General features: G+C 38.4%; 1 pseudogene; it reads left to right on the top strand.

The window, feature by feature from the left end:
• The first annotated feature begins 786 nt into the window (after positions 1 to 786).
• LOC107728518 (dynein heavy chain 11, axonemal-like) overlaps positions 787 to 10,257 on the top strand; it is a 58,640-nt pseudogene continuing 49,169 nt past the window's right edge.

Here is a 10,257-nt window from a genome sequence, read left to right as displayed (position 1 = left end):
CTTGTTGTTTGTTGTTTCTCCGATCACAAATGCAGACATGGTTTTATGTTTACGCGGCGTGATGCAACGCAACGCGTAAAAAGACATTATAAGTCATTATAATCAGTAATCATATCCCCACTGGATGCAACAAATACCTCGTTTGTAATGGATTTTATTGGTTTTGTCTCGTCGCGCTGTGGATCATGGAAACACAGTGGAAACACAATATGGTAAGGGGCGTAACATTTCCGTCACATGCTTGAGGTATTCGGCCAATCACAACGCACTGGATAGCTGGCCAATCAGAGCACACCTTGCTTTTTTTTAGACCGATGAGCTTTGTAAAAATCGACGCGTTTCAGAAATAGAGGAGAAACAATAATGTACAGTATGTGGAAAATAATGTGTTTTTTTTACCTTAAACCGCATAAACACATTTCATTACACCAACTACATAATGTTCTTTTTAGCAACATCATATGACCCCTTTAAAGAATTTTGCAATTTTTGGAAATTGGAATGCTCACAGTTTGTGAACATTGAAGCGTGCCTACTAAGTCAAATTGACCATATTAGTTTAATCGCTGATGTGGACAAGTGCAACAAACATTTTGGTCTAAATGACTGACGTGCGGCCTGGGTGGAGTGGTACGTGTAGCATGTTGGATGGGAAACCAAGGCAACCGGACGCTGTACCGCCCCTTTTTGCACTTTCTCTGAATGAAATCACTTCAGCGTGCAAACGCGTAATATGTAAACACGTGACACTAATTGCGTTCCACCTGCTTTAGAAAATACGCGTCAACTTTTTGCTTTGAGTTTTGGACTGTTTGCGTCTGTTCCACAAGGACAACAACCATGTCAGACTCAGAAGAGGAAGAAACAGCGTTTTCCGAAGACCCCCGGGTGCAGTATTTAGGCAAGATACTCTGCCGAATGCTCAAACTCAAATCTGATACGTGGGAAAAATTTGTTAATGTTGAAAAAAATAAAATACTTTTTACAACGTTTTTCGAAACGCGTATTAGACTTATTTTTCAGCGTGACCGCGTCCAATGCTCTAACTGTTTCTACAGAGGTAAGTGAGCAAAAATGCCTTGCGCTTACATTTCTGTCTGATATTAATATAGGCCTGTTCAATGCATGCAAAATCATAGACCACAGGTGTGCCTTTAATGCTATACAGGAACAATTACCCGCTGTTTTTATGTGTATACTTTAGGTTTGTCATCTCTCTAAAGACAAGAAAGTTTACATTCTCAAAAAAGGAAATTCCCCCATCCTGCCAGAAACCTGTAGGAGCTCTTTACTCTTTGGGGTGCTGTCACCCTCCTTTCTGCCACAGCTGTCAGACACCATGGAGAAGGTAATGAACACTTGTAGACACCAATGTCCACAACTGTTTGATTTGCTGTCAAAAAAGTAAATAAATACACTATGAAACTGAATATTAGCATGAACACCCATCATTCTTCTTTTCTTTTATTTTCTTTTCTTTTTTGAACAGAAGTGAATAGAAGTCTACAATTTGAATGTATAATTTCCAGTGTTAATTGTTGCTGAGGTGCATGCAGTTGAGTCCATGGTCATCAGCCTGTAAAATGTCTGTAAAATTTGTCAATATTTTGCATCAAGGTCTGTCTGCTGCTTTTGTCAAACAAGAAGAATCACCAAATGTGGCCGAATATAATATCACAGGATGTGAGGCAACACATAGAGAATTTGCAAAGCAAGGTCACCGTGGTGAGGGGACAGTGTTGTGGCAAAACCGTCCTTCCCTTTCCCGCCATTAGAGAATGGATAGAGCACTGTCAAGAGACAACGATCACACTGTATGAGTGGTTTTTGTGTGTTTGTTTGTTTGGAATAATATACACAACCGTTCAAAGGTTTGGGGGCAGTACGTTTTTTTTTTTTTTTTTGATAGAAAGAATTACTACTTTTATATAGCAAGGATGCAAGTGCCAGTAAAGACGTACATTTTCATATATAAAATATAAGATAAAATGTAAATTATGATACTTATTATTAACATTGGTAACAAAGAAATGTTTCTTGAGCACTTAAGTATTGGCTGCTGAAAATTCAGAATTGACATCAAAGGAATACATAAAACATGTTAAAATATATTAAAATAGAAAATTATTTTAAACTGTAATAATATTTCACAATATAACTGTTTTTAATGTATTTCTAATCAAATAAATGCAGCCTTGGTGAGCATTAGAGACTTTCAAAAATAATCAAAAAAAGATAATAATCTTACCAACCAAACGAAATTTACTAACCTTTCAAACTTTCAAACAGTAGTGTTTGGTCACTAAAGCCAGCGGTCATATCTTAATTGTCTAATTCTGTCTAACATCTTGGTTTTGACTTCAGATTAACTATGTTATATTCTTCCAGGTTATTGTCTTATTGTCTGACTCACTTATTAATCCTCATGTATACAGATTAAGATTAAAAAGTATGAAGTGTCTTCGTTTTAACTAAAATAATCAATTCCCGGGCGCCGCAGCATAAATGGCTGCCCACTGTTCCGGGTGTGTGTTCACTGCTGTGTGTGTGCACTTAGGATGGGATAAATGCAGAGCACTAATTCCTAGTATGGGTAACCATACTTAGCCACATGTCACGTCAATTTCTCATTTTCAAATAAGACAAGACAGTCGCAGCATAGCCAAAATACATGCAATTGAGTCCATGGTCATCAGCTGGACGCACATGATCCATAAAGTCTTAAGAGCAGATTCTGCTGACTTGACTGTGACAGGATTGAACCCTGGACCAAAAGCTGAACTTGACTTCTGGAGCGCCAGGAAAACAAACATACAGAGTATTCATGAACAGGTTTGTCCAGAAACAAACATTTCATGATGTATTAGCAAGCAGAAATGTTTCATAATGTACTAAATCTTTGTAATTCTCAGCTACAGAATCCTTGTGTTCAGAAAATGATGAGGATTCTGGAAATTATAGACAGCAGTTATTTCCCATCATTCAACGCTGTGACAGAGGCTGTTTTTGATGGTAAGGCACATGATGTTCCCAACACATTTGATTAATACAGTTGAGTTCTGTCTGTTCTTCCCACTGCTTAATGACGTTCTGTTAATGTTCTGCCCAGTTATCATTTATGTGTATTTGTCGCTTAGCTTTGCAGGAAGCCAGAGCTATAGATATTCACCTTCAGCCTCTTAGATCATTGCTGTCTCAACTGGAGGAGAATGAGTTCTCATCCATCTATACACTCATTCCACCAGTCTTTCATCTTATATTTCTGGTCTGGACTCACTGTTCATTCTATCGTTCGCCTGCACGCATCGTTGCTCTGCAACCTCTTCATTCAGCAGGTATGACATATGTGACAATCTCTTAATTTATGCTTAGTGTGTATTTGAAAATGTTCGTTTGCCAAATCAGTCATGTGGTGCGACCAACATGCAGAAACATGTTCATAACTATGTCAAGGTCAACAATTCTCTTAAGATAACAGATAATTTAACCTTTTATGACATGGCAAGATTAGGTTGTACAATGTCATGTGGTGCGACTCTCCAAAAAATTTAATTGCATTGATGAATTAATAATTCATGATGTATGTAAAAAAATAAAAATAAATAAACAAAACATTTGAAAATAATGATTAAGTTGTGTACAGTCACATGTATTCAAGGTGTAAGGAAAACATGTTAGTATATTTTACTTGATTACTTGATGGTTGACTAAAGAGTCATTAAATTAAAAATATTCTTGAAAATAGTTTCAAAACCATATAAAACCAACATTAATAAAATTCTGGGAGCTAGATTTTATAGTGTTTTTTTCTTTCCTTTTGTCATGGACACCTGTATGCCAAAAATATATATTTTCAAATTTGTTTTTAAATACATTTCAAAATATACAAAAAATGCCCAAAAATATATTTCTGTCATGACAACTCTCGGGGGGATTGGCATGGTAATGTACATGACAATGTTAATGTGTCTGGCCTTGGCGGAATAGATCTGCTACGCTGCTGCGGCAGAGCAAGTACCGAGACTTGCTACTGCCAATACATCCACAACATGCTGCTGTGAGCATGTAAGAAATATTGCTGCTGCAAATATAACATGCATGAAATAACCCCCATATAGCATACATGAATCACCTCATAGCAGATCTATACAGGTGGAGCTGGGGAAGGTGGAGGGATTCTGAAGCAAGCTGCAACTGCTACGGCAAGCCCTAGTCATATATTTGAATGTTGAGCAGCGAGCTCATTGGTTACCAATACAGGAGAGAACCAATCAGCTGTGCCATGTGATAATGATGTCATTAGGTCAGATTGAGTTAGACCTATAAGACTGCACCATCTAGAGTTTCATGCCAGAACTCTGTATTTGCTAAAATATGTTTCAAAGTATATTTACTTAAATTTTGTTAGAATAGAGGTGAAAATGCTGTTGTTTCCAGAACGTCAGTCATTCCTCCATCTAGGCCACTTCATATCTCAGTGCAGAGGAGCTTCTGAGAGCAGAGACTGAAAATGGTTTGGAGAAGTTAGAGACTGTGGTTGGAGTTTTCAGGTGTGTCAGGGAAACATTCAAGGCATACAGACAGAAGGTGGCTGCTTTGGCCAGTCATTATTCTGCACCAAAGTGCTGGGATTTTCCTTCAGCACTTGTTTTTTCTCGATTTGATGACTTCTTGGCTCGTGTTTTACAATTGAAGGTAAGCAGTACATCTTTTGAAGTGATAATATTAATTAATATTGATTAATGTGTTGTGATAATAACATGAATTACTGGTACTGTGTATATATAGTAAAGATCTAGTACAGTCTAGTTTTGTACTTATTATTTGCACTTTATTCTCTCGCTTTTATATTGTAGATTTGTAGAGTTAGAAATGACTTGTTTGTTATGTGTGGTGCTGTGTTTTGTGTGTTGAAGCTGCCGTGAAAATGTAGTTTCCTGTAAAGGATCAATAAAGTATCAATCAGTCAATCAATATGCACTTTCACTTTCAGCCACCATTCAGTTTTGTTTCATGTAAGTAATAAAGTTGTTTTTACTTTAATTTTTGTGGGAAAGTAACAAAATTATGATGTTTTCCAGGCCCTTTTCTCCACTATGCTGGAGTTCCAAAGGTTGGAGAAGCTGGTTTTTGGAGGTCTCAGAGGAAGGGTTTACACTGAGCAGGTCTCTCGACTACATACAGAGTTTCTCCAGTTCTGCAAAAACATAAGGGATCAAGAATACAATCCACTTGATTTGACTGCTCTGGTATGATTGCATGGAGTGTATTCCTTGCTTGGGGTATATTAGAATCAGCCATAAGATAACAACACTCCAGTAAGTCATATAGAAACACACATTTGCAATGTAAGCTTAAAAAGCTTGATGTCTAATAGTATACAGTGATACAGGTAATAATGCCTAACTGATTAGTGTAGATAATGTGATATATGAGTGTTTGGTGCAGTTGCAGATATAACTCTCACTGTTGCTATAGATCTATTGCTATAGTTGCTATAGTTCAGTTTTTATAGAGTTTCTGGGGCTTTCTTGTAAAGATAGGGTATGTTTGGATGCAACATGCCTGATAATTGGCAACAGCCTTTTTTCCCTCAAAGGCTTAATTGTTCTCGTAAATCATAATTTTTGTTCTGTATGTCATGTAACTTTTTTTGGTAACAATTTTATAGTAATTATTTGAAACTTAATATGTCATTATCAGAAATAATTTCAATAACAGCCTATATTGTTTAATACATTATTACTTAATGTACAATCTAATGCGCATGTTGGTTTATGATTTAATTATTCTTACTATGAATTGTTAGAACATTTTTGACGAGGATAGCATATTATATTCTGTATTTAACTTATGAAACACATTTGAAATAACTGATTTTCTTCAATTTTACATTTTGTGTAAAGGATTTCGAAAAAGACTTTTCAAGTTTCCAAGAAAGAGTTGCAGATTTTGATCGACGACTGTCCTGTATTTTGTGCCTTGCCTTACAAGATTGTTCAGGATTGGAATCAGTTTTCAAAGTAAGAAGTTCTGGTGAGACAGATTTAGTTCAAATGAATAGGAAAAAGCATAAAATAGCCTAAGCTATATAACCTATATGATCTTTCAATCTGTATATGTTTTAACATGTTTTAACAAGTTTAATCTGTTTATGTTTTTCTTATTTTTTATTTTTTTTGCAATCGCTTTGTTTTCAGCTCATTCTAGCAGAGAGGAGCGGAGAGGGTGAAGGTTTTGGAAACAATTTTGTGCCTTGTTGTGAAGGAACAACAAGGCACTCTTTCAATGACTATAGCTGGCTAGAGGGAGGGATAATAGGATTCATACCAATTTGAAACGAAGACATGTTATAATGCAAAATGAATTAGAAATTGTGCCATATACGGTATTAGAATAGAGAAATACATGATACAGTATTTTCTAGATTGCCCATGTGATCTCCTTTGTAAAAAATGTCAGAACAGATTTCTTGCTTCTGTTGAAGATGCAATTGGACAATGTAGTTGGAAAATGTTAAAATCATGCTGGATAAATTGATCATCAAGTTTTGTACAAACTTTATGCCAGGTCAAGTGCATGCTGCCATTACAGAAAAAAAGGGGCATGTAACACATTTTGAGAAATTTAAATTATTTAATTATTTTTAAATTATTTTAATAATTTTTAATTATTTAATATTTTTAATTATTTTAATAAAAAAACAAATTGATAAATATTACAGATAAATATCAAATAAATTAATATAACATTGGTTAAACATATTAATCGGTTGATATAATTAATATAATTAGTAATAAAAAATTTAATAATTTATTAAAAAAGCATAATAAAAAGCATTTTCACAAGTGATCTCAGACATTTGGCCCTCTGTTCTTTCTTTTTATTTCTGTATAATATATGTCAGAAAGAAGTTTTGCGGTAGTTTTTTTTTTTTTTTCATATACAAACAATATTTCTTTATGCATTGTTTAGGCTGACCTCGAGGACATGTTAGACCTCTTAGAACTCCGACAGGAAGTGATGTAGAGAGTTGATGAAGTCATGAAGAAAGCCTTGCAATACCAAGACACACTTAACCGCTATAGTCCCCTGTGGCTGGATGACAGTGTTGAATTTCTCAGGCAGTTCCTCCTCTGTGGTCATGCACTGACAGCTGAAATGGTGGAAGCATATGGAGAAGATGCAATGCAATTCAAAGAGCAGGTGAAACTATACACCTTTTAATGTTTCTCCTTGAATATAGTTTTTCTCCTTGAAAAGGTTTTGAAACGGTATGAATTCGGTATTAAATATTTGGTTTTCTGATAATAGTAAGAAAGATTTTTTATCATATTATTAGTAAGTTGTCTCCTTTCACAATAGATGAATCATTATGAAGAAAAGTATGCAGAGGTCAGCCGTTTGGAGGACTGGCAGGTATTTGATGGTTGGTTTAGAGTGGCTATCCGTTCGTTCAAGATGAGTCTTTTTAACATAATCAAAAAATGGACCTGAATGTTTAAGGAGCACCTGATGTCTTGCGTTACCGACAGGTGAGAGCCCCTTCCGTAATTACATAGAAACAAAATCACTTTAATGCCCCAATTTTCCTCCAAACTCCAAATGCTTTCCTCAGTCAATAAAAGTAATTGATTTCTGCTGATTTGAAATCTTGATGTTCTTCAGTATTGGCGAAATAAAGGAGTTCATGCTCCAGGCGGAATCCAGGCTTAAAGAGTCGGTGTGGTGGAGACTACCAGGCTCTTGTGCAGGTGATGGGTTTCCTTCTGGCTATCAGAGACAGGCAGACTAGTACAGACCAGCTTTTTGAACCTGTCAGTGATGTGGTTAGTCTTCTGGAGCAGTATGGAGAAACCATACCCGAGTGTGTCCACATGCAGCTTGAGGTGAGAGTGTTTGACAGGCCTTGAGACTAACTATGAAATTAGTTTGTATGTAAATGGGAATTATATAAACACTCTGCTTTTTAGGATGTCATTTTTGGGTCATGACCTTTTTTGTCAAGTTATGTCAGCTTTGCACCAACATTACCATTTAAAATTTTGGGGTCAGAAAGATCATCTTGGTGAGCATAACAGACTTTTTTTCAAAAACATTCAAAAATATATATATCTTACAAACCCCAAACTTTTGAACGAGAGTGCTGTTATCTATTTACTTCACAATACAATCTCTAAATTAATTTTAATTGAAAAATATAAAAACATTTTTTTCCAAAAGTCTGAGACCACAAGTAAAAAGGGTTTTATTTTTATTTATTTTCATTACAAATTATATTATCACTTGCATATTTTAAATAAGTCAATTTTATATTTATTTTTTACATTTTATTTATTTTAGAGATTAAATTGTGTTTGTCTAAATGTATTATGTCATTATATCCAGTATCGACACTGGAAATCCAAAATTAATGCTGGATATTTAATTGTGCTTGCATTTTTTTTCTATTTTTACATGTACCTTATCTTACCTAATCTAATGCTGACTTAAATCTAATCTTACTAAATCATTTATTCTCACTGTTAATATGATAGACAATAGATAATACTATATTTCATCCTTAGCAAATTTCAACATGAATAACAGTTTCATACTGTACATTATATTATTGTGCTGCCTAAATTCACTTGTAGCATTTGAAATGATTGATTAAAGTTTTTAGCATTGGCCATGCCATTAAAATAATTATCAGCTTATTATTTTTTTCCCATAATTTAATTATGCTTGCATTCTTAGTTGTGAACTGTTCTGGATGAGAAACATTTACTTAACTGTAATGTATTTAACTGCATCAGGAGTTGCCAGAGAAGTGGACCAATCTTCATACTGCAGAGGTGGCCGTGATCCGCAGGAAGTGTGTGGCCTTTGAGGTGAGGAAGGTCACCGCGAGTTCTCTGGGTCGTGCGATGTCCACACTTGTGGTCCAGGAGTGCCATCTCTGGCTGTGTCTGGTTGATATGAGGGACGCCGACAAAGTTTGGTTCCTTAATGCCCCTGTGTCCCAGACCGGCCTCTTCGGGGACGCGGTCAAGAGCCTGGCCCAGCAGCAGGAAGCTGCTCTTTGGGGGAGGGTGAAGGCACCCCTCCCTCCCCCGGAGGAGGGCCGGGTCGAGAATCTGGAAAATCTCAACGAGAGAGCGGTTTTCTCTGTCCCTGGGTCCCAGGAGGGCATGGAGAGTCGCGAACGGACCAGCACCGGACCACACTCATCCTCCTCCATCACCAGCAGGCAGCAGTGGGCGGTTCGAGAGCGTCAACAAAGGCACTACTCACGCACCCTCTGCCACCGCCCCAGCTCCCGCGCAGCACCCGCAGCAGCCTCCAGCAAGCGGCGCCATGGAGCTGGGCGTAGGCAGGCCACCCCACCTGTCCAGGCCCCTGTCAAACCTGGTGGTGAGCAGTCCCTGTCGCCCCGTGTCTTCACGTTAGTTGCGGAGGCAGCCCTTGTTCCCCTGAGAGAACAGGGCATTCACATTCCCAACTACCTCAACGACTGGCTCATACTAGCTCATACTATCTCAGCCTCAGTTGTGTGCACACAGGGAATTGGTGCTCTCGCACCTCAGCCGGTTGGGCCTTCAGGTCAACTGGGAAAAGAGCAAACTCTCCTCGGAGAGAATCTCTCTTCTCGATATGGAGTTGGATTCGGTCAAACAGACAGCTCGCCTCACAGAGGAACGTGCGCGGTCGGTGCTGAACTGCTTGAATTCATTCAAGGACAGGACAGCGGTCCCACTGAAACTATTTCAGAGGCTCCTGGGGCATATGGCAGCTGCAGCGGCAGTTACGCCGCTGGGGCTGCTTCATATGAGACCGCTCCAGCACTGGCTTCATGGCCGAGTCCCGAGGTGGGCGTGGCAGCGCGGCACTCACCGGGTTGTGGTCATGCGTTCCTCCGGGCAGGAGTGCCCCTAGAACAGGTCTCCAGGCATGCTGTGGTTTACACTGATGCCTCCACCACTGGCTGGGGGGCCATGTACAACGGGCACGCAGTTTCAGGGGTGTGGACGGGCCCCCAACTGCACTGGCATGTCAATTGCCTAGAGTTGTTAGCGGTGCGCCTTACCTTGAACGTCTCAAAGGGCGCTTACAAGGCAAGCACGTGCTGGTCCGAATGGACAACATGGCGACCGTTGCATACATCAACCAACAAGGTGGTCTGCGCTCCCGTCGCATGTCGCAACTCGCCCGGCACATCCTCCTTTGGGGTCGGAAGGTTCTGAGGTCACTTCGTGCCATTCACATTCCGGGTCT

This window comes from Sinocyclocheilus rhinocerous, unplaced genomic scaffold, assembly GCF_001515625.1.
Source record: "Sinocyclocheilus rhinocerous isolate Xijiao unplaced genomic scaffold, SAMN03320098_v1.1 scaffold3047, whole genome shotgun sequence".
NCBI lineage: Eukaryota > Metazoa > Chordata > Actinopteri > Cypriniformes > Cyprinidae > Sinocyclocheilus > Sinocyclocheilus rhinocerous.
Note: the sequence above shows the minus strand (reverse complement) of the source record. Positions and strands in the feature narration are given on the sequence as shown.